Genomic DNA, 24,373 nt, shown 5'->3' with positions numbered 1-24,373 from the left:
TTACGGGAGGTAGGGAAGTGCTTGATACCCTGATTTGCTGTGGGAAATAGAGCTATTTTAGAAATATTTTCAGGTTGCCTGGGGAGCATAAGCAAACAGCACACCAATCAGGCCCCAGTATAAGCACTGTATGAGTCTCTGTGGCGCAATCGGTTAGCGCGTTCGGCTGTTAACCGAAAGGTTGGTGGTTCAAGCCCACCCAGGGACGATGCATTTTGGCTCAAAAATTCAGCATGACCAACTATGAACTTCTGTTTACCTCTCGCAGGTCTCGTCTGCTGACGTCCAAAAAATCCAATAAACTGCAAGCAATTCTTCTCGCTTGCTTTAGTTTTTCAAAACTTGCCATTCAATTCATAAACATCAAGACTTCATGGGAAGGGTTTGGCTGCAGCGTGTACTGATGCACAGAAGGAAGCTAACCTAGCCAGTCTACTTAAAGAAGCAATGAGGCTCTGCAGGTGCATGTACGTCTCCTACCTTTATTCTGTCATCAGACACACCAGGTGGACTGCCACAAGGACCTCGTGGCACAATGCGCGTCTGACTCCAGATCAGAAGTTTGTGTGTTCAAATCACGTCGGGGTCATACTTCCTTTTCCCACTCTGAAATATAAAATTGCTCTTCAGTATCTCGTTATTTCAACCTGACTGCATCTTTGTGCTCTGGGCCTAGTTGTTCTGGCGTTTCGAATGTAAGCTTTGCAGCAGGGAAGTATCATATTGACAGACACCCATGAAGGACATGGTCAACCTTTAAAGCAGGCCAATCTCTATGTTTTACTGGATGCAGCAGAAGTATTTCCTCTTTACCATCTCTTCAAGTGGGCCTGACTGATGTGCTGTTTTGTGCACGCTACGTGGGCTTTGTAAAGCATACCTCTGCCATTTGCATGGCCTCCTAGCGCTGTCAATATTTTCGTGTAATCGCTGAATGCTGCACTGTCCTGGGAACTCTAGGTGTGACTAAAGGATATATGCTGGGGCCCCGAAAGGGGGTCGGCAGTCTAGTGGCAATGCCCATCACTTTGCAGTTTGGGTTTGTGAGTTCAGGTACCGGTCTGGTGTCGGAAACCTGTAAGCGCCCTCCCAATCAACTGTCGGTCCTGGATTGTGAGGATTTCCCCTTATACTGGTCTCAGTAGACACATTTCCATTTTACTTTTTCACTCTCGCATTGCCTATTTCTCTCTCTCTCATAGATACATTATAGACAAGAGAGACATTGTCAGCGAGAGGGCTTCACAGCACCTTCCCCCATTTCCCTAAGTGCATTGCAAGGGGCTCTGGGAGGCGTGCACATTTGTCTGAAACACAAAGATCCACTGGCAATAAAAAAGCGTAGGTCCCTAGTTTGCATTTCTTAGAATTTGAGGTGACACTCAGAGTTGTCTCGGGCGTGACTGTACCTTTCATAGGAGATGTGCTAATCCCCAAACCCTCTTCCTTTGTCCCAGTAATCTGTCTTAGTGCCTCTAGCAAGTTGTTTTCTGAAACAAAGCTTACCTGAACATCCTGTAAAATTGGTAACTTTTCAGTAGCAGGACAGTGCAGTATATAGCATTCCTGTTGCGCACAGCATCTAGATCCAAAAATTGCTTACTCTACCCCAGAAATTAGAATTCACCCAGTCAAACAGAGGGATCTATAAAGAGCATGGCAAGTAGTTAACATAAGCTACTTCCCCCAAGTTCTCTTGGTGCACTCTGCTGCCCTCTTTTAACAGAAGAATGCAACTGCAGGTCTTGCTTCTCAGCAAGGTACCTACATATAGAATCCTTGGTGCACTCTTGCTAAATCTGCTGGAATGTGTCTTCTATTGTGCCCAGGGTGGTTGTGTATTTGGGGACTCAGGGAAGCAAGGGAGCAGTCTAATGCACTGCAGTGCTAAGAGAGGCATGCCTTTTTCAGAAAAAAGTTCAGGTTTTCTGCCAATCAGAAAAAAATAGCAATGCAATCAGGCCAAAGGCAGAACACACATGCCAGTGAGTCTCTGTGGCGCAATTGGTTAGCGCATTCGGCTGTTAACCGAAAAGACGCTGCTGTTTTTGGCACAAAGACACAGAGTGTTCCACTCAGTAAACCTGAGTCATTTCTCCCGTGTTCTCTGGGTTCAGCCTACTGTCCCCTTTTAACATAAGTGCGCAACTGTGGCTTTCTCCTCATAGCAAGTTATGCCTACACAGAGGACATTTGGTGCACTGTTGATGGGCTCTGTCCTCTACTAAATCCCCTGTGTTTGTGGATTAGGGGAGGTAGGGAAGTGCTTGATACCCTGATTTGCTGTGGGAAATAGAGCTATTTTAGAAATATTTTCAGGTTGCCTGGGAAGCATAAGCAAACAGCACACCAATCAGGCCCCAGTGTAAGCACTGCATGAGTCTCTGTGGCGCAATCGTTCGGCTGTTAACCGAAAGGTTGGTGGTTCAAGCCCACCCAGGGACGGTGCATTTTGGCTCAAAAATTCAGCGTGACCAACTATGGACTTCTGTTTACCTCTCGCAGGTCTCGTCTGCTGACGTCCAAAAAATCCAATAAACTGTAAGCAATTCTTCTCGCTTGCTTTAGTTTTTCAAAACTTGGCATTCAATTCATAAACATCAAGACTTCATGGGAAGGGTTTGGCTGCAGCGTGTACTGATGCACAGAAGGAAGCTATCCTAGCCAGTCTACCTAAAGAAGCAATGAGGCTCTGCAGGTGCATGTACGTCTCCTACCTTTATTCTGTCATCAGACACACCAGGTGGATTGCCACAAGGACCTCGTGGCGCAATGGTAGCGCGTCTGACTCCAGATCAGAAGGTTGTGTGTTCAAATCACGTCGGGGTCATACTGCCTTTTCCCACTCTGAAATACAAAATTGCTCTTCAGTATCTCGTTATTTCAACCTGACTGCATCTTTGTGCTCTGGGCCTAGTTGTTCTGGCGTTTCGAATGTAAACTTTGCAGCAGGGAAGTATCATATTGACAGACACCCATGAAGGACATGGTCAACCTTTAAAGCAGGCCAATCTCTATGTTTTACTGGATGCAGTAGAAGTATTTCCTCTTTACCATCTCTTCAAGTGGGCCTGACTGATGTGCTGTTTTGTGCACGCTACGTGGGCTTTGTAAAGCATACCTCTGCCATTTGCATGGCCTCCTAGCGCTGTCAATATTTTCGTGTAATCGCTGAATGCTGCACTGTCCTGGGAACTCTAGGTGTGACTAAAGGATATATGCTGGGGCCCCGAAAGGGGGTCGGCAGTCTAGTGGCAATGCCCATCACTTTGCAGTTTGGGTTTGTGAGTTCAGGTACCGGTCTGGTGTCGGAAACCTGTAAGCGCCCTCCCAATCAACTGTCGGTCCTGGATTGTGAGGATTTCCCCTTATACTGGTCTCAGTAGACACATTTCCATTTTACTTTTTCACTCTCGCATTGCCTATTTCTCTCTCTCTCATAGATACATTATAGACAAGAGAGACATTGTCAGCGAGAGGGTTGCACAGCACCTTCCCCCATTTCCCTAAGTGCATTGCAAGGGGCTCTGGGAGGCGTGCACATTTGTCTGAAACACAAAGATCCACTGGCAATAAAAAGCGTAGGTCCCTAGTTTGCATTTCTTAGAATTTGAGGTGACACTCAGAGTTGTCTCGGGCGTGACTGTACCTTTCATAGGAGATGTGCTAATCCCCAAACCATCTTCCTTTGTCCCAGTAATCTGTCTTAGTGCCTCTAGCAAGTTGTTTTCTGAAACAAAGCTTACCTGAACATCCTGTAAAATTGGTAACTTTTCAGTAGCAGTACAGTGCAGTATATAGCATTCCTGTTGCGCACAGCATCTAGATCCAAAAATTGCTTACTCTACCCCAGAAATTAGAATTCACCCAGTCAAACAGAGGGATCTATAAAGAGCATGGCAAGTAGTTAACATAAGCTACTTCCCCCAAGTTCTCTTGGTGCACTCTGCTGCCCTCTTTTAACAGAAGAATGCAACTGCAGGTCTTGCTTCTCAGCAAGGTACCTACATATAGAATCCTTGGTGCACTCTTGCTAAATCTGCTGGAATGTGTCTTCTATTGTGCCCAAGGTGGTTGTGTATTTGGGGACTCAGGGAAGCAAGGGAGCAGTCTAATGCACTGCAGTGCTAAGAGAGGCATGCCTTTTTCAGAAAAAAGTTCAGGTTTTCTGCCAATCAGAAAAAAATAGCAATGCAATCAGGCCAAAGGCAGAACACACATGCCAGTGAGTCTCTGTGGCACAATTGGTTAGCGCGTTCGGCTGTTAACCGAAAAGACACTGCTGTTTTTGGCACAAAGACACAGAGTGTTCCACTCAGTAAACCTGAGTCATTTCTCCCGTGTTCTCTGGGTTCAGCCTACTGTCCCCTTTTAACACAAGTGCGCAACTGTGGCTTTCTCCTCATAGCAAGTTATGCCTACACAGAGGACATTTGGTGCACTGTTGATGGGCTCTGTCCTCTACTAAATCCCCTGTGTTTGTGGATTAGGGGAGGTAGGGAAGTGCTTGATACCCTGATTTGCTGTGGGGAAAAAGAGCTATTTTAGAAATATTTTCAGGTTGCCTGGGAAGCATAAGCAAACAGCACACCAATTAGGCCCCTGTGTGAGAACTGCATGAGTCTCTGTGGCGCAATCGGTTAGCGCGTTTGGCTGTTAACCGAAAGGTTGGTGGTTCAAGCCCACCCAGGGACGATGCATTTTGGCTCAAAAATTCAGCATGACCAACTATGAACTTCTGTTTACCTCTCGCAGGTCTCGTCTGCTGACGTCCAAAAAATCCAATAAACTGTAAGCAATTCTTCTCGCTTGCTTTAGTTTTTCAAAACTTGCCATTCAATTCATAAACATCAAGACTTCATGGGAAGGGTTTGGCTGCAGCGTGTACTGATGCACAGAAGGAAGCTATCCTAGCCAGTCTACTTAAAGAAGCAATGAGGCTCTGCAGGTGCATGTACGTCTCCTACCTTTATTCTGTCATCAGACACACCAGGTGGATTGCCATAAGGACCTCGTCGCGCAATGGTAGCGTGTCTGACTTCAGATCAGAAGGTTGTGTGTTCAAATCACGTCGGGGTCATACTTCCTTTTCCCACTCTGAAATACAAAATTGCTCTTCAGTATCTCGTTATTTCAACCTGACTGCATCTTTGTGCTCTGGGCCTAGTTGTTCTGGCGTTTCGAATGTAAGCTTTGCAGCAGGGAAGTATCATATTGACGGACACCCATGAAGGACATGGTCAAGCTTTAAAGCAGGCCAATCTCTATGTTTTACTGGATGCAGCAGAAGTATTTCCTCTTTACCATCTGTTCAAGTGGGCCTGACTGATGTGCTGTTTTGTGCACGCTACGTGGGCTTTGTAAAGCATACCTCTGCCATTTGCATGGCCTCCTAGCGCTGTCAATATTTTCGTGTAATCGCTGAATGCTGCACTGTCCTGGGAACTCTAGGTGTGACTAAAGGATATATGTTGGGGCCCCGAAAGGGGGTCGGCAGTCTAGTGGCAATGGGCATCACTTTGCAGTTTGGGTTTGTGAGTTCAGGTACCGGTCTGGTGTCGGAAACCTGTAAGCGCCCTCCTAATCAACTGTCGGTCCTGGATTGTGAGGATTTCCCCTTATACTGGTCTCAGTAGACACATTTCCATTTTACTTTTTCACTCTCGCATTGCCTATTTCTCTCTCTCTCATAGTTACATTATAGACAAGAGAGACATTGTCAGCGAGAGGGCTTCACAGCACCTTCCCCCCTTTCCCTAAGTGCATTGCATGGGGCTCTGGGAGGCGTGCACATTTGTCTGAAACACAAAGATCCACTGGCAATAAAAAGCGTAGGTCCCTAGTTTGCATTTCTTAGAATTTGAGGTGACACTCAGAGTTGTCTCGGGCGTGACTGTACCTTTCATAGGAGATGTGCTAATCCCCAAACCCTCTTCCTTTGTCCCAGTAATCTGTCTTAGTGCCTCTAGCAAGTTGTTTTCGGAAACGAAGCTTACCTGAACATCCTGTAAAATTGTTAACTTTTCAGTAGCAGTACAGTGCAGTATATAGCATTCCTTTTGCGCACAGCATCTAGATCCAAAAATTGCTTACTCTACCCCAGAAATTAGAATTCACCCAGTCAAACAGAGGGATCTATAAAGAGCATGGCAAGTAGTTAACATAAGCTACTTCCCCCAAGTTCTCTTGGTGCACTCTGCTGCCCTCTTTTAACAGAAGAATGCAACTGCAGCTCTTGCTTCTCAGCAAGGTACCTACATATAGAATCCTTGGTGCACTCTTGCTAAATCTGCTGGAATGTGTCTTCTATTGTGCCCAGGGTGGTTGTGTATTTGGGGACTCAGGGAAGCAAGGGAGCAGTCTAATGCACTGCAGTGCTAAGAGAGGCATGCCTTTTTCAGAAAAAAGTTCAGGTTTTCTGCCAATCAGAAAAAAATAGCAATGCAATCAGTCCAAAGGCAGAACACACATGCCAGTGAGTCTCTGTGGCGCAATTGGTTAGCGCGTTCGGCTGTTAACCGAAAAGACGCTGCTGTTTTTGGCACAAAGACACAGAGTGTTCCACTCAGTAAACCTGAGTCATTTCTCCCGTGTTCTCTGGGTTCAGCCTACTGTCCCCTTTTAACACAAGTGCGCAACTGTGGCTTTCTCCTCATTGCAAGTTATGCCTACACAGAGGACATTTGGTGCACTGTTGATGGGCTCTGTCCTCTACTAAATCCCCTGTGTTTGTGGATTAGGGGAGGTAGGGAAGTGCTTGATACCCTGATTTGCTGTGGGAAAAAGAGCTGTTTTAGAAATATTTTCAGGTTGCCTGGGAAGCATAAGCAAACAGCAAACCAATCAGGCCCCTGTGTAAGAACTGTTTAGTCTCTGTGGCGCAATCGGTTAGCGCGTTCGGCTGTTAACCGAAAGGTTGGTGGTTCAAGCCCACCCAGGGACGGTGCATTTTGGCTCAAAAATTCAGCGTGACCAACTATGGACTTCTGTTTACCTCTCGCAGGTCTCGTCTGCTGACGTCCAAAAAATCCAATAAACTGCAAGCAATTCTTCTCGCTTGCTTTAGTTTTTCAAAACTTGCCATTCAATTCATAAACATCAAGACTTCATGCGAAGGGTTTGGCTGCAGCGTGTACTGATGCACAGAAGGAAGCTATCCTAGCCAGTCTACTTAAAGAAGCAATGAGGCTCTGCAGGTGCATGTACGTCTCCTACCTTTATTCTGTCATCAGACACACCAGGTGGAGTGCCGCATGGACCTCGTGGCGCAATGGTAGCGCGTCTGACTGCAGATCCGAAGGTTTCGTGTTCAAATCACGTCGGGGTCATATTTGCTTTTCCCACTCTGAAATATAAAATTGCTCTTCAGTATCTCGTTATTTCAACCTGACTGCATCTTTGTGCTCTGGGCCTAGTTGTTCTGGCGTTTCGAATGTAAACTTTGCAGCAGGGAAGTATCATATTGACAGACACCCATGAAGGACATGGTCAAGCTTTAAAGCAGGCCAATCTCTATGTTTTACTGGATGCAGCAGAAGTATTTCCTCTTTACCATCTCTTCAAGTGGGCCTGACTGATGTGCTGTTTTGTGCACGCTACGTGGGCTTTGTAAAGCATACCTCTGCCATTTGCATGGCCTCCTAGCGCTGTCAATATTTTCGTGTAATCGCTGAATGCTGCACTGTCCTGGGAACTCTAGGTGTGACTAAAGGATATATGCTGGGGCCCCGAAAGGGGGTCGGCAGTCTAGTGGCAATGCCCATCACCTTGCAGTTTGGGTTTGTGAGTTCAGGTACCGGTCTGGTGTCGGAAACCTGTAAGCGCCCTCCCAATCAACTGTCGGTCCTGGATTGTGAGGATTTCCCCTTATACTGGTCTCAGTAGACACATTTCCATTTTACTTTTTCACTCTCGCATTGCCTATTTCTCTCTCTCTCATAGATACATTATAGACAAGAGAGACATTGTCAGCGAGAGGGCTTCACAGCACCTTCCCCCATTTCCCTAAGTGCATTGCAAGGGGCTCTGGGAGGCGTGCACATTTGTCTGAAACACAAAGATCCACTGGCAATAAAAAGCGTAGGTCCCTAGTTTGCATTTCTTAGAATTTGAGGTGACACTCAGAGTTGTCTCGGGCGTGACTGTACCTTTCATAGGAGATGTGCTAATCCCAAAACCCTCTTCCTTTGTTCCAGTAATCTGTCTTAGTGCCTCTAGCAAGTTGTTTTCTGAAACAAAGCTTACCTGAACATCCTGTAAAATTGGTAACTTTTCAGTAGCAGTACAGTGCAGTATATAGCATTTCTGTTGCGCACAGCATCTAGATCCAAAAGCTGCTTACTCTACCCCAGAAATTAGAATTCACCCAGTCAAACAGAGGGATCTATAAAGAGCATGGCAAGTAGTTAACATAAGCTACTTACCCCAAGTTCTCTTGGTGCACTCTGCTGCCCTCTTTTAACAGAAGAATGCAACTGCAGCTCTTGCTTCTCAGCAAGGTACCTACATATAGAATCCTTGGTGCACTCTTGCTAAATCTGCTGGAATGTGTCTTCTATTGTGCTCAAGGTGGTTGTGTATTTGGGGACTCAGGGAAGCAAGGGAGCAGTCTAATGCACTGCAGTGCTAAGAGAGGCATGCCTTTTTCAGAAAAAAGTTCAGGTTTTCTGCCAATCAGAAAAAAATAGCAATGCAATCAGGCCAAAGGCAGAACACACATGCCAGTGAGTCTCTGTGGCGCAATTGGTTAGCGCGTTCGGCTGTTAACCGAAAAGACGCTGCTGTTTTGGGCACAAAGACACAGAGTGTTCCACTCAGTAAACCTGAGTCATTTCTCCCGTGTTCTCTGAGTTCAGCCTACTGTCCCCTTTTAACACAAGTGCGCAACTGTGGCTTTCTCCTCATAGCAAGTTATGCCTACACAGAGGGCATTTGGTGCACTGTTGATGGGCTCTGTCCTCTACTAAATCCCCTGTGTTTGTGGATTAGGGGAGGTAGGGAAGTGCTTGATACCCTGATTTGCTGTGGGAAATAGAGCTATTTTAGAAATATTTTCAGGTTGCCTGGGAAGCATAAGCAAACAGCACACCAATCAGGCCCCAGTGTAAGCACTGCATGAGTCTCTGTGGCGCAATCGGTTAGCGCGTTCGGCTGTTAACCGAAAGGTTGGTGGTTCAAGCCAACCCAGGGACGATGCATTTCGGCTCAAAAATTCAGCATGACCAACTATGAACTTCTGTTTACCTCTCGTCTGCTGACGTCCAAAAAATCCAATAAACTGCAAGCAATTCTTCTCGCTTGCTTTAGTTTTTCAAAACTTGCCATTCAATTCATAAACATCAAGACTTCATGGGAAGGGTTTGGCTGCAGCGTGTACTGATGCACAGAAGGAAGCTATCCTAGCCAGTCTACCTAAAGAAGCAATGAGGCTCTGCAGGTGCATGTACGTCTCCTTCCTTTATTCTGTCATCAGACACACCAGGTGGACTGCCACAAGGACCTCGTGGCGCAATGGTAGCGCGTCTGACTCCAGATCAGAAGGTTGTGTGTTCAAATCACAACGGGGTCATACTTCCTTTTCCCACTCTGAAATACAAAATTGCTCTTCAGTATCTCGTTATTTCAACCTGACTGCATCTTTGTGCTCTGGGCCTAGTTGTTCTGGCGTTTCGAATGTAAGCTTTGCAGCAGGGAAGTATCATATTGACAGACACCCATGAAGGAGATGGTCAACCTTTAAAGCAGGCCAATCTCTATGTTTTACTGGATGCAGCAGAAGTATTTCCTCTTTACCATCTCTTCAAGTGGGCCTGACTGATGTGCTGTTTTGTGCACGCTACGTGGGCTTTGTAAAGCATACCTCTGCCATTTGCATGGCCTCCTAGCGCTGTCAATATTTTCGTGTAATCGCTGAATGCTGCACTGTCCTGGGAACTCTAGGTGTGACTAAAGGATATATGCTGGGGCCCCGAAAGGGGGTCGGCAGTCTAGTGGCAATGCCCATCACTTTGCAGTTTGGGTTTGTGAGTTCAGGTACCGGTCTGGTGTCGGAAACCTGTAAGCGCCCTCCCAATCAACTGTCGGTCCTGGATTGTGAGGATTTCCCCTTATACTGGTCTCAGTAGACACATTTCCATTTTACTTTTTCACTCTCGCATTGACTATTTCTCTCTCTCTCATAGATACATTATAGACAAGAGAGACATTGTCAGCGAGAGGGTTGCACAGCACCTTCCCCCATTTCCCTAAGTGCATTGCATGGGGCTCTGGGAGGCGTGCACATTTGTCTGAAACACAAAGATCCACTGGCAATAAAAAGCGTAGGTCCCTAGTTTGCATTTCTTAGAATTTGAGGTGACACTCAGAGTTGTTTCGGGCGTGACTGTACTTTTCATAGGAGATGTGCTAATCCCCAAACCCTCTTCCTTTGTCCCAGTAATCTGTCTTAGTGCCTCTAGCAAGTTGTTTTCTGAAACAAAGCTTACCTGAACATCCTGTAAAATTGGTAACTTTTCAGTAGCAGTAAAGTGCAGTATATAGCATTCCTGTTGCGCACAGCATCTAGATCCAAAAATTGCTTACTCTACCCCAGAAATTAGAATTCACTCAGTCAAACAGAGGGATCTATAAAGAGCATGGCAAGTAGTTAACATAAGCTACTTCCCCCAAGTTCTCTTGGTGCACTCTGCTGCCCTCTTTTAACAGAAGAATGCAACTGCAGGTCTTGCTTCTCAGCAAGGTACCTACATATAGAATCCTTGGTGCACTCTTGCTAAATCTGCTGGAATGTGTCTTCTATTGTGCCCAAGGTGGTTGTGTATTTGGGGACTCAGGGAAGCAAGGGAGCAGTCTAATGCACTGCAGTGCTAAGAGAGGCATGCCTTTTTCAGAAAAAAGTTCAGGTTTTCTGCCAATCAGAAAAAAATAGCAATGCAATCAGGCCAAAGGCAGAACACACATGCCAGTGAGTCTCTGTGGCGCAATTGGTTAGCGCGTTCGGCTGTTAACCGAAAAGACGCTGCTGTTTTGGGCACAAAGACACAGAGTGTTCCACTCAGTAAACCTGAGTCATTTCTCCCGTGTTCTCTGGGTTCAGCCTACGGTCCCCTTTTAACACAAGTGCGCAACTGTGGCTTTCTCCTCATAGCAAGTTATGCCTACACAGAGGGCATTTGGTGCACTGTTGATGGGCTCTGTCCTCTACTAAATCCCCTGTGTTTGTGGATTACGGGAGGTAGGGAAGTGCTTGATACCCTGATTTGCTGTGGGAAATAGAGCTATTTTAGAAATATTTTCAGGTTGCCTGGGGAGCATAAGCAAACAGCACACCAATCAGGCCCCAGTGTAAGCACTGCATGAGTCTCTGTGGCGCAATTGGTTAGCGCATTCGGCTGTTAACCGAAAGGTTGGTGGTTCAAGCCCACCCAGGGACGATGCATTTTGGCTCAAAAATTCAGCAAGACCAACTATGAACTTCTGTTTACCTCTCGCAGGTCTCGTCTGCTGACGTCCAAAAAATCCAATAAACTGCAAGCAATTCTTCTCGCTTGCTTTAGTTTTTCAAAACTTGCCATTCAATTCATAAACATCAAGACTTCATGGGAAGGGTTTGGCTGCAGCGTGTACTGATGCACAGAAGGAAGCTATCCTAGCCAGTCTACCTAAAGAAGCAATGAGCCTCTGCAGGTGCATGTACGTCTCCTACCTTTATTCTGTCATCAGACACACCAAGTGGATTGCCACAAGGACCTCGTGGCGCAATGGTAGCGCGTCTGACTCCATATCAGAAGGTTGCGTGTTCAAATCACGTCGGGGTCATACTTCCTTTTCCCACTCTGAAATACAAAATTGCTCTTCAGTAACTCGTTATTTCAACCTGACTGCATCTTTGTGCTCTGGGCCTAGTTGTTCTGGCGTTTCGAATGTAAGCTTTGCAGCAGGGAAGTATCATATTGACAGACACCCATGAAGGACATGATCAACCTTTAAAGCAGGCCAATCTCTATGTTTTACTGGATGCAGCAGAAGTATTTCCTCTTTACCATCTCTTCAAGTGGGCCTGACTGATGTGCTGTTTTGTGCACGCTACGTGGGCTTTGTAAAGCATACCTCTGCCATTTGCATGGCCTCCTAGCGCTGTCAATATTTTTGTGTAATCGCTGAATGCTGCACTGTCCTGGGAACTCTAGGTGTGACTAAAGGATATATGTTGGGGCCCCGAAAGGGGGTCGGCAGTCTAGTGGCAATGGGCATCACTTTGCAGTTTGGGTTTGTGAGTTCAGGTACCGGTCTGGTGTCGGAAACCTGTAAGCGCCCTCCCAATCAACTGTCGGTCCTGGATTGTGAGGATTTCCCCTTATACTGGTCTCAGTAGACACATTTCCATTTTACTTTTTCACTCTCGCATTGCCTATTTCTCTCTCTCTCATAGATACATTATAGACAAGAGAGACATTGTCAGCGAGAGGGCTTCACAGCACCTTCCCCCATTTCCCTAAGTGCATTGCAAGGGGCTCTGGGAGGCGTGCACATTTGTCTGAAACACAAAGATCCACTGGCAATAAAAGGCGTAGGACCCCAGTTCGCATTTCTTAGAATTTGAGGAGGCACTCAGAGTTGTCTCGGGCGTGACTGTACCTTTCATAGGAGATGTGCTAATCCCCAAACCCTCTTCCTTTGTCCCAGTAATCTGTCCTAGGGCCTCTAGCAAGTTGTTTTCTGAAACAAAGCTTACCTGAACATCCTGTAAAATTGGTAACTTTTCAGTAGCTGTACAGTGCAGTATATAGCATTCCTGTTGCGCACAGCATCTAGATCCAAAAATTGCTTACTCTACCCCAGAAATTAGAATTCACCCAGTCAAACAGAGGGATCTATAAAGATCATGGCAAGTAGTTAACATAAGCTACTTCCCCCAAGTTCTCTTGGTGCACTCTGCTGCCCTCTTTTAACAGAAGAATGCAACTGCAGGTCTTGCTTCTCAGCAAGGTACCTACATATAGAATCCTTGGTGCACTCTTGCTAAATCTGCTGGAATGTGTCTTCTATTGTGCCCAAGGTGGTTGTGTATTTGGGGACTCAGGGAAGCAAGGGAGCAGTCTAATGCACTGCAGTGCTAAGAGAGGCATGCCTTTTTCAGAAAAAAAGTTCAGGTTTTCTGCCAATCAGAAAAAAATAGCAATGCAATCAGGCCAAAGGCAGAACACACATGCCAGTGAGTCTCTGTGGCACAATTGGTTAGCGCGTTCGGCTGTTAACCGTAAAGACGCTGCTGTTTTTGGCACAAAGACACAGAGTGTTCCACTCAGTAAACCTGAGTCATTTCTCCCGTGTTCTCTGGGTTCAGCCTACTGTCCCCTTTTAACACAAGTGCGCAACTGTGGCTTTCTCCTCATAGCAAGTTATGCCTACACAGAGGACATTTGGTGCACTGTTGATGGGCTCTGTCCTCTACTAAATCCCCTGTGTTTGTGGATTAGGGGAGGTAGGGAAGTGCTTGATACCCTGATTTGCTGTGGGAAATAGAGCTATTTTAGAAATATTTTCAGGTTGCCTGGGAAGCATAAGCAAACATCACACCAATCAGGCCCCAGTGTAAGAACTGCATGAGTCTCTGTGGCGCAATCGGTTAGCGCGTTCGGCTGTTAACCGAAAGGTTGGTGATTCAAGCCCACCCAGGGACGATGCATTTTGGCTCAAAAATTCAGCATGACCAACTATGAACTTCTGTTTACCTCTCGCGTCTCGTCTGCTGACGTCCAAAAAATCCAATAAACTGTAAGCAATTCTTCTCGCTTGCTTTAGTTTTTCAAAACTTGCCATTCAATTCATAAACATCAAGACTTCATGGGAAGGGTTTGGCTGCAGCGTGTACTGATGCACAGAAGGAAGCTATCCTAGCCAGTCTACCTAAAGAAGCAATGAGGCTCTGCAGGTGCATGTACGTCTCCTACCTTTATTCTGTCATCAGACACACCAGGTGGAGTGCCGCAAGGACCTCGTGGCGCAATGGTAGCGCGTCTGACTCCAGATCAGAAGGTTTCGTGTTCAAATCACGTCGGGGTCATATTTGCTTTTCCCACTCTGAAATATAAAATTGCTCTTCAGTATCTCGTTATTTCAACCTGACTGCATCTTTGTGCTCTGGGCCTAGTTGTTCTGGCGTTTCGAATGTAAGCTTTGCAGCAGGGAAGTATCATATTGACAGACACCCATGAAGGAGATGGTCAACCTTTAAAGCAGGCCAATCTCTATGTTTTACTGGATGCAGCAGAAGTATTTCCTCTTTACCATCTCTTCAAGTGGGCCTGACTGATGTGCTGTTTTGTGCACGCTACGTGGGCTTTGTAAAGCATACCTCTGCCATTTGCATGGCCTCCTAGCGCTGTCAATATTTTCGTGTAATCGCTGAATGCTGCACTGTCCTGGGAACTCTAGGTGTGACTAAAGGATATATGCTGGGGCCCCGAAAGGGGGTCGGCAGTCTAGTGGCAATGCCCATCACTTTGTAGTTTGGGTTTGTGAGTTCAGGTACCGGTCTGGTGTCGGAAACCTGTAAGCGCCCTCCCAATCAACTGTCGGTCCAGGATTGTGAGGATTTCCCCTTATACTGGTCTCAGTAGACACATTTCCATTTTACTTTTTCACTCTCGCATTGCCTATTTCTCTCTCTCTCATAGATACATTATAGACAAGAGAGACATTGTCAGCGAGAGGGCTTCACAGCACCTTCCCCCATTTCCCTAAGTGCATTGCAAGGGGCTCTGGGAGGCGTGCACATTTGTCTGAAAAACAAAGATCCACTGGCAATAAAAAGCGTAGGTCCCTAGTTTGCATTTCTTAGATTTTGAGGTGACACTCAGAGTTGTCTCGGGCGTGACTGTACCTTTCATAGGAGATGTGCTAATCCCCAAACCCTCTTCCTTTGTCCCAGTAATCTGTCTTAGTGCCTCTAGCAAGTTGTTTTCTGAAACAAAGCTTACCTGAACATCGTGTAAAATTGGTAACTTTTCAGTAGCAGTACAGTGCAGTATATAGCATTCCTGTTGCGCACAGCATCTAGATCCAAAAATTGCTTACTCTACCCCAGAAATTAGAATTCACCCAGTCAAACAGAGGGATCTATAAAGAGCATGGCAAGTAGTTAACATAAGCTACTTCCCCCAAGTTCTCTTGGTGCACTCTGCTGCCCTCTTTTAACAGAAGAATGCAACTGCAGGTCTTGCTTCTCAGCAAGGTACCTACATATAGAAACCTTGGTGCACTCTTGCTAAATCTGCTGGAATGTGTCTTCTATTGTGCACAAGGTGGTTGTGTATTTGGGGACTCAGGGAAGCAAGGGAGCAGTCTAATGCACTGCAGTGCTAAGAGAGGCATGCCTTTTTCAGAAAAAAAGTTCAGGTTTTCTGCCAATCAGAAAAAAATAGCAATGCAATCAGGCCAAAGGCAGAACACACATGCCAGTGAGTCTCTGTGGCACAATTGGTTAGCGCGTTCGGCTGTTAACGGAAAAGACGCTGCTGTTTTTGGCACAAAGACACAGAGTGTTCCACTCAGTAAACCTGAGTCATTTCTCCCGTGTTCTCTGGGTTCATCCTACTGTCCCCTTTTAACACAAGTGTGCAACTGTGGCTTTCTCCTCATAGCAAGTTATGCCTACACAGAGGACATTTGGTGCACTGTTGATGGGCTCTGTCCTCTACTAAATCCCCTTTGTTTGTGGATTAGGGGAGGTAGGGAAGTGCTTGATACCCTGATTTGCTGTGGGAAATAGAGCTATTTTAGAAATATTTTCAGGTTGCCTGGGAAGCATAAGCAAACAGCACACCAATCAGGCCCCAGTGTAAGCACTGCATGAGTCTCTGTGGCGCAATCGGTTAGCGCGTTCGGCTGTTAACCGAAAGGTTGGTGGTTCAAGCCCACCCAGGGACGATGCATTTCGGCTCAAAAATTCCGCATGACCAACTATGAACTTCTGTTTACCTCTCGCAGGTCTCGTCTGCTGACGTCCAAAAAATCCAATAAACTGTAAGCAATTCTTCTCGCTTGCTTTAGTTTTTCAAAACTTGCCATTCAATTCATAAACATCAAGACTTCATGGGAAGGGTTTGGCTGCAGCGTGTACTGATGCACAGAAGGAAGCTATCCTAGCCAGTCTACTTAAAGAAGCAATGAGGCTCTGCAGGTGCATGTACGTCTCCTACCTTTATTCTGTCATCAGACACACCAGGTGGACTGCCACAAGGACCTCGTGGCGCAATGGTAGCGCGTCTGACTCCAGATCAGAAGGTTGTGTGTTCAAATCACGTCGGGGTCATACTTCCTTTTCCCACTCTGAAATACAAAATTGCTCTTCAGTATCTCGTTATTTCAACCTGACTGCATCTTTGTGCTCTGGGCCTAGTTGTTCTGGCGTTTCGAATGTAAGTTTTGCAGCAGGGAAGTTTCATATTGACAGACACCCATGAAGGACATGGTCAACCTTTAAAGCAGGCCAATCTCTATGTTTTACTGGATGCAGCAGAAGTATTTCCTCTTTACCATCTCTTCAAGTGGGCCTGACTGATGTGCTGTTTTGTGCACGCTACGTGGGCTTTGTAAAGCATACCTCTGCCATTTGCATGGCCTCCTAGCGCTGTCAATATTTTCGTGTAATCGCTGAATGCTGCACTGTCCTGGGAACTCTAGGTGTGACTAAAGGATATATGTTGGGGCCCCGAAAGGGGGTCGGCAGTCTAGTGGCAATGGGCATCACTTTGCAGTTTGGGTTTGTGAGTTCAGGTACCGGTCTGGTGTCGGAAACCTGTAAGCGCCCTCCCAATCAACTGTCGGTCCTGGATTGTGAGGGTTTCCCCTTATACTGGTCTCAGAAGACACATTTCCATTTTACTTTTTCACTCTCGCATTGCCTATTTCTCTCTCTCTCATAGATACATTATAGACAAGAGAGACATTGTCAGCGAGAGGGCTTCACAGCACCTTCCCCCATTTCCCTAAGTGCATTGCAAGGGGCTCTGGGAGGCGTGCACATTTGTCTGAAACACAAAGATCCACTGGCAATAAAAAGCGTAGGTCCCTAGTTTGCATTTCTTAGAATTTGAGGTGACACTCAGAGTTGTCTCGGGCGTGACTGTACCTTTCATAGGAGATGTGCTAATCCCCAAACCCTCTTCCTTTGTCCCAGTAATCTGTCTTAGTGCCTCTAGCAAGTTGTTTTCTGAAACAAAGCTTACCTGAACATCCTGTAAAATCGGTAACTTTTCAGTAGCAGTACAGTGCAGTATATAGCATTCCTGTTGCGCACAGCATCTAGATCCAAAAATTGCTTACTCTACCCCAGAAATTAGAATTCACCCAGTCAAACAGAGGGATCTATAAAGAGCATGGCAAGTAGTTAACATAAGCTACTTCCCCCAAGTTCTCTTGGTGCACTCTGCTGCCCTCTTTTAACAGAAGAATGCAACTGCAGGTCTTGCTTCTCAGCAAGGTACCTACATATAGAAACCTTGGTGCACTCTTGCTAAATCTGCTGGAATGTGTCTTCTATTGTGCCCAAGGTGGTTGTGTATTTGGGGACTCAGGGAAGCAAGGGAGCAGTCTAATGCACTGCAGTGCTAAGAGAGGCATGCCTTTTTCAGAAAAAAGTTCAGGTTTTCTGCCAATCAGAAAAAAATAGCAATGCAATCAGGCCAAAGGCAGAACACACATGCCAGTGAGTCTCTGTGGCACAATTGGTTAGCGCGTTCGGCTGTTAACCGAAAAGACGCTGCTGTTTTTGGCACAAAGACACAGAGTGTTCCACTCAGTAAACCTGAGTCATTTCTCCCGTGTTCTCTGGGTTCAGCCTACTGTCCCCTTTTAACACAAGTGCGCAACTGTGGCTTTCTCCTCATAGCAAGTTATGCCTACACAGAGGACATTTGGTGCACTGTTGATGGGCTCTGTCCTCTACTAAATCCCCTGTGTTTGTGGATTAGGGGAGGTAGGGAAGTGCTTGATACCCTGATTTGCTGTGGGAAATAGAGCTATTTTAGAAATATTTTCAGGTTGCCTGGGGAGCATAAGCAAACAGCACACCAATCAGGCCCCAGTGTAAGCACTGCATGAGTCTCTGTGGCGCAATCGGTTAGCGCGTTCGGCTGTTAACCGAAAGGTTGGTGGTTCAAGCCCACCCAGGGACGATGCATTTTGGCTCAAAAATTCAGCATGACCAACTATGAACTTCTGTTTACCTCTCGCAGGTCTCGTCTGCTGACGTCCAAAAAATCCAACAAACTGCAAGCAATTCTTCTCGCTTGCTTTAGTTTTTCAAAACTTGCCATTCAATTCATAAACATCAAGACTTCATGGGAAGGGTTTGGCTGCAGCGTGTACTGATGCACAGAAGGAAGCTATCCTAGCCAGTCTACCTAAAGAAGCAATGAGGCTCTGCAGGTGCATGTACGTCTCCTACCTTTATTCTGTCATCAGACACACCAGGTGGATTGCCACAAGGACCTCGTGGCGCAATGGTAGCGCGTCTGATTCCAGATCAGAAGGTTGTGTGTTCAAATCACGTCGGGGTCATACTTCCTTTTCCCACTCTGAAATACAAAATTGCTCTTCAGTATCTCGTTATTTCAACCTGACTGCATCTTTGTGCTCTGGGCCTAGTTGTTCTGGCCTTTCGAATGTAAGCTTTGCAGCAGGGAAGTATCATATTGACAGACACCCATGAAGGACATGGTCAACCTTTAAAGCAGGCCAATCTCTATGTTTTACTGGATGCAGCAGAAGTATTTCCTCTTTACCATCTCTTCAAGTGGGCCTGACTGATGTGCTGTTTTGTGCACGCTACGTGGGCTTTGTAAAGCATACCTCTGCCATTTGCATGGCCTCCTAGCGCTGTCAATATTTTCGTGTAATCGCTGAATGCTGCACTGTCCTGGGAACTCTAGGTGTGACTAAAGGATATATGTTGGGGCCCCGAAAGGGGGTCGGCAGTCTAGTGGCAATGGGCATCACTTTGCAGTTTGGGTTTGTGAGTTCAGGTACCGGTCTGGTGTCGGAAACCTGTAAGCGCCCTCCCAATCAACTGTCGGTCCTGGATTGTGAGGATTTCCCCTTATACTGGTCTCAGTAGACACATTTCCATTTTACTTTTTCACTCTCGCATTGCCTATTTCTCTCTCTCTCATAGTTACATTATAGACAAGAGAGACATTGTCAGCGAGAGGGTTGCACAGCACCTTCCCCCATTTCCCTAAGTGCATTGCATGGGGCTCTGGGAGGCGTGCACATTTGTCTGAAACACAAAGATCCACTGGCAATAAAAGGCGTAGGACCCCAGTTCGCATTTCTTAGAATTTGAGGAGGCACTCAGAGCTGTCTCGGGCTTGACTGTACCTTTCATAGGAGATGTGCTAATCCCAAACCCTCTTCCTTTGTCCCAGTAATCTGTCCTAGGGCCTCTAGCAAGTTGTTTTCTGAAACAAAGCTTACCTGAGCATCCTGTAAAATTGGTAACTTTTCAGGAGCAGTACAGTGCAGTATATAGCATTCCTGTTGCACACAGCATCTAGATCAAAAAATTGCTTACTCTACCCCAGAAATTAGAATTCACCCAGTCAAACAGAGGGATCTATAAAGATCATGGCAAGTAGTTAACATAAGCTACTTCCCCCAAGTTCTCTTGGTGCACTCTGCTGCCCTCTTTTAACAGAAGAATGCAACTGCAGGTCTTGCTTCTCAGCAAGGTACCTACATATAGAAACCTTGGTGCACTCTTGCTAAATCTGCTGGAATGTGTCTTCTATTGTGCCCAAGGTGGTTGTGTATTTGGGGACTCAGGGAAGCAAGGGAGCAGTCTAATGCACTGCAGTGCTAAGAGAGGCATGCCTTTTTCAGAAAAAAGTTCAGGTTTTCTGCCAATCAGAAAAAAATAGCTATGCAATCAGGCCAAAGGCAGAACACACATGCCAGTGAGTCTCTGTGGCACAATTGGTTAGCGCGTTCGGCTGTTAACCGAAAAGACGCAGCTGTTTTTGGCACAAAGACACAGAGTGTTCCACTCAGTAAACCTGAGTCATTTCTCCCGTGTTCTCTGGGTTCAGCCTACTGTCCCCTTTTAACACAAGTGCGCAACTGTGGCTTTCTCCTCATAGCAAGTTATGCCTACACAGAGGACATTTGGTGCACTGTTGATGGGCTCTGTCCTCTACTAAATCCCCTGTGTTTGTGGATTAGGGGAGGTAGGGAAGTGCTTGATACCCTGATTTGCTGTGGGAAATAGAGCTATTTTAGAAATATGTTCAGGTTGCCTGGGAAGCATAAGCAAACAGCACACCAATCAGGCCCCTGTGTAAGAACTGCATGAGTCTCTGTGGCGCAATCGGTTAGCGCGTTCGGCTGTTAACCGAAAGGTTGGTGGTTCAAGCCCACCCAGGGACGGTGCATTTTTGCTCAAAAATTCAGCATGACCAACTATGAACTTCTGTTTACCTCTCGCAGGTCTCGTCTGCTGACGTCCAAAAAATCCAATAAACTGCAAGCAATTCTTCTCGCTTGCTTTAGTTTTTCAAAACTTGCCATTCAATTCATAAACATCAAGACTTCATGGGAAGGGTTTGGCTGCAGCGTGTACTGATGCACAGAAGGAAGCTATCCTAGCCAGTCTACCTAAAGAAGCAATGAGGCTCTGCAGGTGCATGTACGTCTCCTACCTTTATTCTGTCATCAGACACACCAGGTGGATTGCCGCAAGGACCTCGTGGCGCAATGGTAGCGCGTCTGACTCCAGATCAGAAGGTTGTGTGTTCAAATCACGTCGGGGTCATACTTCCTTTTCCCTCTCTGAAATACAAAATTGCTCTTCAGTATCTCGTTATTTCAACCTGACTGCATCTTTGTGCTCTGGGCCTAGTTGTTCTGGCGTTTCGAATGTAAGCTTTGCAGCAGGGAAGTATCATATTGACAGACACCCATGAAGGACATGGTCAACCTTTAAAGCAGGCCAATCTCTATGTTTTACTGGATGCAGCAGAAGTATTTCCTCTTTACCATCTCTTCAAGTGGGCCTGACTGATGTGCTGTTTTGTGCACGCTACGTGGGCTTTGTAAAACATACCTCTGCCATTTGCATGGCCTCCTAGCGCTGTCAAAATTTTCGTGTAATCGCTGAATGCTGCACTGTCCTGGGAACTCTAGGTGTGACTAAAGGATATATGTTGGGGCCCCGAAAGGGGGTCGGCAGTCTAGTGGCAATGGGCATCACTTTGCAGTTTGGGTTTGTGAGTTCAGGTACCGGTCTGGTGTCGGAAACCTGTAAGCGCCCTCCCAATCAACTGTCGGTCCTGGATTGTGAGAATTTCCCCTTATACTGGTCTCAGTAGACACATTTCCATTTTACTTTTTCACTCTCGCATTGCCTATTTCTCTCTCTCTCATAGTTACATTATAGACAAGAGAGACATTGTCAGCGAGAGGGCTTCACAGCACCTTCCCCCCTTTCCCTAAGTGCATTGCAAGGGGCTCTGGGAGGCGTGCACATTTGTCTGAAACACAAAGATCCACTGGCAATAAAAGGCGTAGGACCCCAGTTCGCATTTCTTAGAATTTGAGGAGGCACTCAGAGTTGTCTCGGGCGTGACTGTATCTTTCATATGAGATGTGCTAATCCCCAAACCCTCTTCCTTTGTCCCAGTAATCTGTCTTAGTGCCTCTAGCAAGTTGTTTTCTGAAACAAAGCTTACCTGAACATCCTGTAAAATTGGTAACTTTTCAGTAGCAGTACAGTGCAGTATATAGCATTCCTGTTGCGCACAGCATCTAGATCCAAAAATTGCTTACTCTACCCCAGAAATTAGAATTCACCCAGTCAAACAGAGGGATCTATAAAGAGCATGGCAAATAGTTAACATAAGCTACTTCCCCCAAGTTCTCTTGGTGCACTCTGCTGCCCTCTTTTAACAGAAGAATGCAACTGCAGGTCTTGCTTCTCAGCAAGGTACCTACATATAGAATCCTTGGTGCAATCTTGCTAAATCTGCTGGAATGTGTCTTCTATTGTGCCCAGGGTGGTTGTGTATTTGGGGATTCAGGGAAGCAAGGGAGCACTCTAATGCACTGCAGTGCTAAGAGAGGCATGCCTTTTTCAGAAAAAAGTTCAGGTTTTCTGCCAATCAGAAAAAAATAGCAATGCAATCAGGCCAAAGGCAGAACACACATGCCAGTGAGTCTCTGTGGTGCAATTGGTTAGCGCGTTCGGCTGTTAACCGAAAAGACGCTGCTGTTTTTGGCACAAAGACACAGAGTGTTCCACTCAGTAAACCTGAGTCATTTCTCCCGTGTTCTCTGGGTTCAGCCTACTGTCCCCTTTTAACACAAGTGCGCAACTGTGGCTTTCTCCTCATAGCAAGTTATGCCTACACAGAGGGCATTTGGTGCACTGTTGATGGGCTCTGTCCTCTACTAAATCCCCTGTGTTTGTGGATTAGGGGAGGTAGGGAAGTGCTTGATACCCTGATTTGCTGTGGGAAAAAGAGCTATTTTAGAAATATTTTCAGGTTGCCTGGGAAGCATAAGCAAACAGCACACCAATCAGGCCCCTGTGTAAGAGCTGCATGAGTCTCTGTGGCGCAATCGGTTAGCGCGTTCGGCTGTTAACCGAAAGGTTGGTGGTTCAAGCCCACCCAGGGACGGTGCATTTTGGCTCAAAAATTCAGCGTGACCAACTATGGACTTCTGTTTACCTCTCGCAGGTCTCGTCTGCTGACGTCCAAAAAATCCAATAAACTGCAAGCAATTCTTCTCGCTTGCTTTAGTTTTTCAAAACTTGCCATTCAATTCATAAACATCAAGACTTCATGGGAAGGGTTTGGCTGCAGCGTGTACTGATGCACAGAAGGAAGCTATCCTAGCCAGTCTACCTAAAGAAGCAATGAGGCTCTGCAGGTGCATGTACGTCTCCTACCTTTATTCTGTCATCAGACACACCAGGTGGATTGCCACAAGGACCTCGTGGCGCAATGGTAGCGCGTCTGACTCCAGATCAGAAGGTTGTGTGTTCAAATCACGTCGGGGTCATACTTCCTTTTCCCACTCTGAAATACAAAATTGCTCTTCAGTATCTCGTTATTTCAACCTGACTGCATCTTTGTGCTCTGGGCCTAGTTGTTCTGGCGTTTCGAATGTAAGCTTTGCAGCAGGGAAGTATCATATTGACAGACACCCATGAAGGACATGGTCAACCTTTAAAGCAGGCCAATCTCTATGTTTTACTGGATGCAGCAGAAGTATTTCCTCTTTACCATCTCTTCAAGTGGGCCTGACTGATGTGCTGTTTTGTGCACGCTACGTGGGCTTTGTAAAACATACCTCTGCCATTTGCATGGCCTCCTAGCGCTGTCAAAATTTTCGTGTAATCGCTGAATGCTGCACTGTCCTGGGAACTCTAGGTGTGACTAAAGGATATATGTTGGGGCCCCGAAAGGGGGTCGGCAGTCTAGTGGCAATGGGCATCACTTTGCAGTTTGGGTTTGTGAGTTCAGGTACCGGTCTGGTGTCGGAAACCTGTAAGCGCCCTCCCAATCAACTGTCGGTCCTGGATTGTGAGAATTTCCCCTTATACTGGTCTCAGTAGACACATTTCCATTTTACTTTTTCACTCTTGCATTGCCTATTTCTCTCTCTCTCATAGTTACATTATAGACAAGAGAGACATTGTCAGCGAGAGGGCTTCACAGCACCTTCCCCCCTTTCCCTAAGTGCATTGCAAGGGGCTCTGGGAGGCGTGCACATTTGTCTGAAACACAAAGATCCACTGGCAATAAAAGGCGTAGGACCCCAGTTCGCATTTCTTAGAATTTGAGGAGGCACTCAGAGTTGTCTCGGGCGTGACTGTACCTTTCATATGAGATGTGATAATCCCCAAACCCTCTTCCTTTGTCCCAGTAATCTGTCTTAGTGCCTCTAGCAAGTTGTTTTCTGAAACAAAGCTTACCTGAACATCCTGTAAAATTGGTAACTTTTCAGTAGCAGTACAGTGCAGTATATAGCATTCCTGTTGCGCACAGCATCTAGATCCAAAAATTGCTTACTCTACCCCAGAAATTAGAATTCACCCAGTCAAACAGAGGGATCTATAAAGAGCATAGCAAGTAGTTAACATAAGCTACTTCCCCCAAGTTCTCTTGGTGCACTCTGCTGCCCTCTTTTAACAGAAGAATGCAACTGCAGGTCTTGCTTCTCAGCAAGGTACCTACATATAGAATCCTTGGTGCAATCTTGCTAAATCTGCTGGAATGTGTCTTCTATTGTGCCCAAGGTGGTTGTGTATTTGGGGATTCAGGGAAGCAAGGGAGCACTCTAATGCACTGCAGTGCTAAGAGAGGCATGC

General features: G+C 46.2%; 18 non-coding genes across 18 annotated transcripts; all 18 read left to right on the top strand.

Annotated features, from left to right (window-relative positions):
- The first annotated feature begins 134 nt into the window (after positions 1–134).
- TRNAN-GUU (transfer RNA asparagine (anticodon GUU)) lies at positions 135–208 on the top strand. The gene has a single exon. It is a non-coding gene; the product is annotated as a tRNA-Asn (tRNA).
- Positions 209–2,758: 2,550 nt separating this feature from the next.
- TRNAW-CCA (transfer RNA tryptophan (anticodon CCA)) lies at positions 2,759–2,830 on the top strand. Its single transcript has one exon. It is a non-coding gene; the product is annotated as a tRNA-Trp (tRNA).
- Positions 2,831–4,621: 1,791 nt separating this feature from the next.
- Positions 4,622–4,695, top strand: TRNAN-GUU (transfer RNA asparagine (anticodon GUU)). Its single transcript has one exon. It is a non-coding gene; the product is annotated as a tRNA-Asn (tRNA).
- Positions 4,696–6,869: 2,174 nt separating this feature from the next.
- On the top strand, positions 6,870–6,943 carry TRNAN-GUU (transfer RNA asparagine (anticodon GUU)). The gene has a single exon. It is a non-coding gene; the product is annotated as a tRNA-Asn (tRNA).
- A 2,175-nt stretch (positions 6,944–9,118) lies between these two features.
- TRNAN-GUU (transfer RNA asparagine (anticodon GUU)) lies at positions 9,119–9,192 on the top strand. The gene has a single exon. It is a non-coding gene; the product is annotated as a tRNA-Asn (tRNA).
- Positions 9,193–9,496: 304 nt separating this feature from the next.
- TRNAW-CCA (transfer RNA tryptophan (anticodon CCA)) lies at positions 9,497–9,568 on the top strand. Its single transcript has one exon. It is a non-coding gene; the product is annotated as a tRNA-Trp (tRNA).
- A 1,790-nt stretch (positions 9,569–11,358) lies between these two features.
- On the top strand, positions 11,359–11,432 carry TRNAN-GUU (transfer RNA asparagine (anticodon GUU)). The gene has a single exon. It is a non-coding gene; the product is annotated as a tRNA-Asn (tRNA).
- A 313-nt stretch (positions 11,433–11,745) lies between these two features.
- Positions 11,746–11,817, top strand: TRNAW-CCA (transfer RNA tryptophan (anticodon CCA)). The gene has a single exon. It is a non-coding gene; the product is annotated as a tRNA-Trp (tRNA).
- Positions 11,818–13,608: 1,791 nt separating this feature from the next.
- TRNAN-GUU (transfer RNA asparagine (anticodon GUU)) lies at positions 13,609–13,682 on the top strand. The gene has a single exon. It is a non-coding gene; the product is annotated as a tRNA-Asn (tRNA).
- Positions 13,683–13,993: 311 nt separating this feature from the next.
- TRNAW-CCA (transfer RNA tryptophan (anticodon CCA)) lies at positions 13,994–14,065 on the top strand. Its single transcript has one exon. It is a non-coding gene; the product is annotated as a tRNA-Trp (tRNA).
- Positions 14,066–15,856: 1,791 nt separating this feature from the next.
- On the top strand, positions 15,857–15,930 carry TRNAN-GUU (transfer RNA asparagine (anticodon GUU)). Its single transcript has one exon. It is a non-coding gene; the product is annotated as a tRNA-Asn (tRNA).
- A 313-nt stretch (positions 15,931–16,243) lies between these two features.
- TRNAW-CCA (transfer RNA tryptophan (anticodon CCA)) lies at positions 16,244–16,315 on the top strand. The gene has a single exon. It is a non-coding gene; the product is annotated as a tRNA-Trp (tRNA).
- Positions 16,316–18,105: 1,790 nt separating this feature from the next.
- Positions 18,106–18,179, top strand: TRNAN-GUU (transfer RNA asparagine (anticodon GUU)). The gene has a single exon. It is a non-coding gene; the product is annotated as a tRNA-Asn (tRNA).
- A 313-nt stretch (positions 18,180–18,492) lies between these two features.
- TRNAW-CCA (transfer RNA tryptophan (anticodon CCA)) lies at positions 18,493–18,564 on the top strand. The gene has a single exon. It is a non-coding gene; the product is annotated as a tRNA-Trp (tRNA).
- Positions 18,565–20,353: 1,789 nt separating this feature from the next.
- On the top strand, positions 20,354–20,427 carry TRNAN-GUU (transfer RNA asparagine (anticodon GUU)). Its single transcript has one exon. It is a non-coding gene; the product is annotated as a tRNA-Asn (tRNA).
- Positions 20,428–20,740: 313 nt separating this feature from the next.
- TRNAW-CCA (transfer RNA tryptophan (anticodon CCA)) lies at positions 20,741–20,812 on the top strand. Its single transcript has one exon. It is a non-coding gene; the product is annotated as a tRNA-Trp (tRNA).
- Positions 20,813–22,602: 1,790 nt separating this feature from the next.
- TRNAN-GUU (transfer RNA asparagine (anticodon GUU)) lies at positions 22,603–22,676 on the top strand. The gene has a single exon. It is a non-coding gene; the product is annotated as a tRNA-Asn (tRNA).
- Positions 22,677–22,989: 313 nt separating this feature from the next.
- TRNAW-CCA (transfer RNA tryptophan (anticodon CCA)) lies at positions 22,990–23,061 on the top strand. Its single transcript has one exon. It is a non-coding gene; the product is annotated as a tRNA-Trp (tRNA).
- The last annotated feature ends 1,312 nt before the right edge of the window (positions 23,062–24,373 follow it).

This window comes from Ambystoma mexicanum, chromosome 11 (assembly GCF_040938575.1).
Source record: "Ambystoma mexicanum isolate Mex_15411 chromosome 11, UKY_AmexF1_1, whole genome shotgun sequence".
Lineage (NCBI taxonomy): Eukaryota > Metazoa > Chordata > Amphibia > Caudata > Ambystomatidae > Ambystoma > Ambystoma mexicanum.
The sequence above is the reverse complement of the archived record's forward strand: the minus strand, read 5'-3'. Positions and strand labels throughout refer to the sequence as shown.